We start from the raw sequence: 7,442 nt of genomic DNA, 5'->3' as shown, positions 1-7,442 counted from the left end.
TCCATTGTATATATACCACATCTTTTTTTTAATTTAATTTTTTTTTAGTGTTTATTTATTTTTGAGACAGAGAGAGACAGAGCATGAGCAGGGAAGGCGCAGAGACAGAGACACACACAGAATCCGAAGCAGGCTCCAGGCTCTGAGCTGTCAGCACAGAGCCTGATGAGGGGCTTGAACTCATGAACCTGTGAGATCAAGACCTGAGCTGAAGTCGGACACTTAACCGACTGAGCCACTCAGATACCGTTACCACATCTTTATCCATTCATCCATCAATGGACATTTGGGCTCTTTCCATACTTTGCCTATTGTCGATAGTGCTGCTATAAACATTGGGGTGCATGTGCCCCTTCGAAACAGCATACCTGTATCCCTTGGATAAATACCTAGTCGTGCAATTGCTGGGTCATAGGGTAGTTCTATTTTTAATTTTTTGAGGAAGCTCCATACTGTTTTCCAGAGTGGCTGCACCAGCTTCATTCCCACTAACAATGCAAAATAGATCCTCTTTCTCTGCATCCTCGCCAACATCTGTTGTTTCCTGAGTTGTTAATTTGAGTCATTCTGACAGGTGTAGGGTGGTATCTCATTGTGGTTTTGATCTGTATTTCCCTGATGATGAGTGATGTGGAGCATTTTTTCATGTGTCGGTTGGCCATCTGGATGTCTTCTTTGGAGAAGTGTCTATTCATATCTTTTGCCCATTTCTTCACTGGATTATTTGTTTTTTGGGTGTTGAGTTTGATAAGTTCTTTATAGATTTTGTATACTAACCCTGTATCTGATACGTCCTTTGCAAATATCTTCTCCCATTCTGTCGGTTGCCTTTTAGTTTTGCTGACTGTTTCCTTCGCTGTGCAGAAACTTTTTATTTTGATGAGGTCCCAATAGTTCATTTTTGCTTTTGTTTCCCTTACCTCTGGAGACATGTTGAGCAACAAGTTGCTGCGGCCAAGATCAAAGAGGTTTTTGCCTGCTTTCTCCTCAAGGGTTTTGATGGCTTCCTGTCTTACATTTAGGCCTTTCATCCATTTTGAGTTTATTTTTGTGTCTGGTGTAAGAAAGTGGTCCAGGTTCATTCTTCTGCATGTCGCTGTCCAGTTTTCCCAGCACCATTTGCTGAAGAGACTGTGTTTTTTCCACTGGATATTCTTTCCTGCTTTGTCAAAGAAGTTTGTGGGTCCATTTCTGGGTTCTCTATTCTGTCCTATTGATCTGAGTGTCTGTTTTTGTGCCACTACCATACTGTCTTGGTGATTACAAGAAGCCTGTCTTTTCTAAAAAGCAGTTCTCCTGTGGGTAAAATGCTGTGAAACATCATTGCATGCTACACAGTAATCATTCATGAAAGGAAGACTCAATCAATGTAGCTAACTTCACTGTTGTCTTAGTTTTCAAAATTGCCACAGCCACCCCAGCCTTCAGCAACAGCCACCCTGCTCAGTCAGCAGCCCTCGACATCGAAGCGAGACCCTCCACCAGCAAAAAGATTGTGATCCACTGAAAGCTCAGTTAACGTTTTTCAGCAAGAAAGTATTTTTGAATTATGGTATGCACATTTTTAAGACATACTACTATTGCACACGCAATGAACTACAGTATAGTCTACACATAATTTTTTTAAGCCTGGACATTTTAAAGTTTATTTATTTATTTATTTTGAGAGAGAGAGAGAGAGAGAGAGAGAGAGAGAGAGAGAGAGAGAGAGAATCCCAAGCAGGCTCCACACCATCAGTGCAGAGCCCAATGCAGGGATCGAACTCATGAACCATGAGATCATGACCTGAGCCAAAGTTGGATACTTAACCAACTAAGCCACACAGGTACCCCTGTAAACATAACTTTTATATGCACTGGGAAACCAAAAATTTAATTTGATTCACATTATTGCAATATTTGCTTTATTGCAATGGTCTGGAACCAAACTTGCAATATCTCCAAAGTATACCTGTATAAATCTACCATAGCAGAATCCGTATGCTATGTGGAGACATACTATATTCATGGATGGGAAGCCTCGGTGTGGTTAACATGCCAGTTCTTACCAAATCAGTCTATAAATTTAATGCAATCCAAATAAAAATCCCAGTAGTAGTTTTAGAAAAATACATACATATGGCAAGATATATGTGTAATATGTATCTGTATACAGACACACAAATAAGAATGCATATATAGAGAAAAAGACAATGATAAGGCATATGTGTTAAATGGTAACATTTGGGGAATCTGGGCAAAGACTATGCACCATTCTTATAAATCTTCTGGAACTGAAATTTCAAAATAAAAAGATTTTTTAAAAGGGTTTATATTTTATTTTGTCATCTATGTTTTTCTTTTAGGTATTATATATTCTGTGAACATATGGTGTATTAAATATTCTATACCACCTTTTTAAAGTTTATTTATTTTGAGAGAGAGAGAGAGAGAGAGAGAGCAGGGGAGGGGCAGAGAGAGGGAGAGACAGAATCCCAAGCAGGCTCCGTACCATCAACAAGGAACCTGACACAGGCTCAAACTCACAAACCCTGAGATAGTGACCTAAGCTGAGGTCAAGAGTCAGATGCTTAACCAACTGAGCCACCCAGGCCCCCCTCTATACCACTTTTAAAAACTGTGTCATAGTCCATAATAGATAGATGTTAAATTTTTTTTAACATTTATTCATTTTTGAGAGACAGAGAGAGACAGAGTGTGAGTGGGAGAAGGGCAGAGAGAGAGAGGGAGACACAGAATCTGAATCTGACAGCACAGAGCCCAGTGTGGGGCTCAAACTCACGAACCGAGAGATCATGATCTGAGCCAAAGTCGGATGTTCAACTGACTGAGCCACCCAGATGCTCCAAAATTTAAAAAGATCATTCAGTTTATTTAACAAATCAGCTATTGTTAGATATCTACTTTTGCTTTTCCCTGAAAATTGTTTTTAATTTTTAATGTTTACTCATTTTTGAGAGAGACAGGGTGCAAGCTGGGAGGGGCAGAGAGAGAGGCAGACACAGAATCCGAAGCAGGCTCCAGGCTCCGAGCTGTCAGCACAGTCCCTGATGCAGGGCTCAAGCTCACAAACTGTGAGACCATGACCTGAGCAGAAGTCAGATGCTTAACTGACTGAACCACCTAGGTGCCCCTGCTTTTCCCTGAATATAATCCTTATTCATCCTTGACCTCGTATTTTTGCTGCCTTCTGAATGTTTCAGACCCCTCCCTCCACTTCCACCCTGGGACTGAGTAAAGCCCTTGATTCCTGGGCCTTTGATGGCCATACTGGGGACAAGATGAACCTAGACCAGGGGTCATCTATCCATTGTATGTAGCCCACAGATGGTTTTGTTTGGCCTGTATGGTGGGTTTTTTTTTAAGTTTTAAAAAATGTTTATTTATTTATTCTGAGAGAGAGAGAGAGAACACAAGCAGGGGAGGAGCAGAGAGACAGGGAGAGAGAGAAGCTTGATGCAGGGCTCAATCTTATGAATCATAAGACATGACCTGAACCGAAATCAGGAGTCCATCGCTCAGCCGACTGAACACCCAGGCACCCCTGCATGGTGTTTCTAAGTGTTTGAATTTATCATCAACATTTAAAAATTAGAAGATTTCACTTGAAAATCTGGATTCTTGGGGCATCTGAGTGACTCAGGAGCATCTGAGTTTGGCTCAGGTCATGATCTCACAGTTCGTGGGTTCAAGCCCCGCATCCGGCTCTGTGCTGACAGCTCAGAGCCTGGAGCCTGCTTTGGAATCTGCGTCTCCCTCTCTCTCTGTCCCTCCCCTGCTCACACCCTGTGTCTCTCGTGTGCACTCAAAAATAAATAAACATTAAAATTTTTTTTTAATTAAAAAAAGAAAAGAAAATCTGGATCCTTGACTTCTCTCAAAACATCAGATCTGATAACAATGGGCCCACATTTTGGCATGGCTATCACGGCTGGAGTTCGGCCACTCTCTGTCGATGAGGAATAGGTTCTCTGCCAGTCCAGCTGTCTTTACCTTCTGGTCTGCTGGCTCCTCTATGCACCCAGCCACATGCAGAGCTCTAAAACCCAGATCTGGAAACACCCTCACGGAACACAAGAGCTGCTCAGGACTTCTGTTAGAAGGCAGTGTAGTCTAGAGGAAGAAAGCCCTCGGCTTCAACCAGGAGGGAGAAATTTTAGTCAGCTGGGCTGATCCTGGCTCCAGTTTGCCCGTTGTTAAACGATCTAGATGCGTGGTTCTTAACTAGAAGATAGGAGGAAGGATCATAACATTAAAATAAGGTAAAGGTGCATCTAGCTTGAAAAAATTCCCTAAATGATTCAGTGTCCTCCTGCTTGAGAATGACTAGCTCACTTGTTGAAGGTCATCTGCAAATCCAAATGATAACTATCACGGGAGGGTAAAAGCCCAGGTCCTGGATTTGAATACCAGCTCTGCCATTTACTTCCTGCATGATCTTGGCCAACAAGTGGCTTCACCTCTCTGAGCCTGGTAACTTATGTTGGACCTGAGAGAGTAGGAAGTAAGACAACTGTTCCCATTTCAAATCCCACATAACTATGAGATTTAAATCAGATCATGTGTATAAAACACTTGAGCTTCCCTGGCAGAAGGTAAAATGTTGGTTACTTCTACTGCCTGCTTTGGAAGGCTGTTGTGAGGATTGCATGAGATAATACGGTAAAGTGCTTAGCAAAGAGCCAGGCACACAGCGTTTAGGAAATGGTTACTTACAATTATTTTCCATAAAAATGCCAAAGGGATTCATTGATTTATCATTGCCAAAGATGGCAGAGAGATTTCAGAGATGGGTTGACAGGGTTTGGGGCATAAAAGCAAGGCTCTCACATAGTTTGAGTCTGAAATCTGGAAACTAGGAGATAGGGAACAGGAGGCAAGGAAGGAGATGATGAATCCTGTTTTAGGTGATGGATTCCAAGACTCAAGTAGAAATTGGGATGACTTTCGGGGGAGGCAGAGGTAAGGAAGACAGAACTATGAACTGTCAATGCAGAGAAAAAAAAGGAGGATTTGTTGTCCTCATTGTTTTCCTTTTTTGTGTGGAAATAAAAGTGCTGGGGGGGGGGCATCTGGGTGGCTCAATCATTTTGTGGTAGGGTCCCCTCCCTAAAAGAGAAACAAAACAAAACAAAACTCAAGGCAACTTGGCTACGCCACATGACAACATTCCTCATGACCTTGTAACATGAGACCACTTAATCAGACTGCATGTTTGTGTGTTACCATAAATGGGAAACAAACAGAAAACGTATAAAAAAACTATGCCACGTGGCGTTCGGGGCTGAGTTCTTTGGGTACAAACCCAACTGAAGAGTGCCAACAGTTGCTTCCTGGAAAGAAAAGCCTCAGTGTCACAACTCTGTGCGAGAATCCTGCTACTAGTTGAGCATCTGACTCTTGATTTTGGCTCAGGTCATGATCTTACGGTTTGTACCATTGAGCTCCACATAGGGCTCTGCACTGACAGTGTGGAGTCTGCTTGGGATTCCCCCTCCCCCTCTGCCCCTCCCCATATGCCCAGATGTGCTCTCTCTCTCTCTCTCTCAAAATAAATAAGAAAAAAAAAGTACTGGGGTCTTAAACAAGGAAGGCAGGGACCAGATCTGATTGATTTCTAATTCCCCTAGCATAGGGCTGGCATTGATCAGGAGCCACAAATTCTCTTTGTGACTTAGCGGGCATGACTTTCTCTTGTCTGAGCCTCAGTTTCCTCACCCGTAAAATGAGGAAGAGCAAACCTACCTCTGAGGGTATTGTAAGGATTCAGAGTTTGGAACTTGCCCAGTTAAAAGGAAATGCACAAATGGTGCCTGGTGTGACAACCCACAATATACCGACCAGAATGGAAAAAAAATTCAGAGAGACAATATCAAGTGTGTGCACAAGGGATGTGAGTGTAAGTTATTGTAGCTTGACAGTGTTGACTAAAGCCAACCTCACACTTGCCCTTTGACCAGTGATTCCACTCCTTAGCATATTCCCATAAGTTTTTCGAGGAAATGTACGAGAATAGTGGTAGCACCAGGATAACCCCAGGCTGGAAATCCAGTTTTAGGCATATCCACAGGGACCGAAAGCATACAGAAGTGAAAATGAAAGAACTATTCTTATGTGCAATATGAATGTCACAAACATGATGTTAAGTAAAAAGCCAAATACACAGTACACACTGTGGGGGTTGAGATGGACAGAAGTAATCCGCACTGTTAGAACTCAGGTAAAGGATAACTTTAAGAAGGGATAGGATAGCAGAAAGAGAGCATGTGGGGGGCTCTTGGGGGTGGCTACTGTTTGGCCTCTTGATCTGAGTACTGGTTATAGGTGTGTTCACTTAGTGGAAAGTCATTGAACTGCACAGTAATGATCTGTACACTTCGCTGTATTTATATTTCAATAAAACTATTTACTTAACAAACACTGTGTGAGTGTATCCCCACTGGCCAGTGTGTATCCCCTGTCTGGGGACAGACAGATCTGAGGACTCTTGTTACCGGCAAGCAGCTTCATAGCTCTGAGCCTATTTCCTTCTCTGTAAAAGGGAACATAATGCCTGCTCAGATTCAACGAGTTGAGGCACCCAGGACTTCGGCACAGGGCCTGGCACAGGTCTGCAAGTCTCCCACGGGACTCAACTCCCGCACTGCTGCCTCATCTTCTCCAGCCCAGATGCCTGCGTCGTTTCTACCTGATTCGCTAAGGGTAATGCGGGCTTGGGGCTCCTCACCTCGCATGGGAGTAAAAAGAAACAAAGGCCAGACTTTGCGGAGGGTCGCAGTCTCCAAGCAGAATTCCCGAGGCTCACAGATAGTAACATTCCTCCAGCTCTCTCAAGGACTTCCTTTACCAAAGCTGTGTTACAATTCTGCTCGTTAGTGTCACTTTCCCTGATAGCTTTAAACACTCCCCAAGATCTATGTGCAATTAGATCCTGAGCATATGGCCCACTGATACACAACTGAAGGGCCTCAAGACTGATGTTTTACTAGAGGGTAGTAAATAGCCTTATCTTAGCAACAGCTAGCGCCCTGAACGCTTTACTTCCAAATTCCTTACCGACTTACTCTATCCTTAGCACCACCATCCCGCCCCAAACTATAAAGTATTTAATCAGTCATTTCTCACAAACACAAGTGCAGCTCTTCCCGTACGGGTCCTGGCCCTGTGCTTTAAATAAAGCACCCTTCCCACTGAAAACGTCTCAAGAATTCTTTCTCCACCATTTGCTCCCAGCCCACATCACATCAACTCCCAGGGTGGATCCCAGTGAGGAATCACTCTGGGGGTCGGGGGGGGGGGGGTGTGTGTGGAATCCTCTGGCGCAGCTCACGTTGGGACACCTAAAGGAACCCCTCTGGGGAACGCCGCCCTAAACATCTCCAGCCCCTTCACTAATGAGATCGAGGAGACGGATTTGCGAGTTCCTTGATTGATAAAGCAAT

This window comes from Lynx rufus, unplaced genomic scaffold, assembly GCF_022079265.1.
Source record: "Lynx rufus isolate CCGP_SWC_20201006 ecotype Redwood Valley unplaced genomic scaffold, mLynRuf1.p SCAF_16, whole genome shotgun sequence".
Classification (NCBI taxonomy): Eukaryota; Metazoa; Chordata; class Mammalia; order Carnivora; family Felidae; genus Lynx; species Lynx rufus.
The sequence above is the reverse complement of the archived record's forward strand: the minus strand, read 5'-3'. Positions refer to the sequence as shown.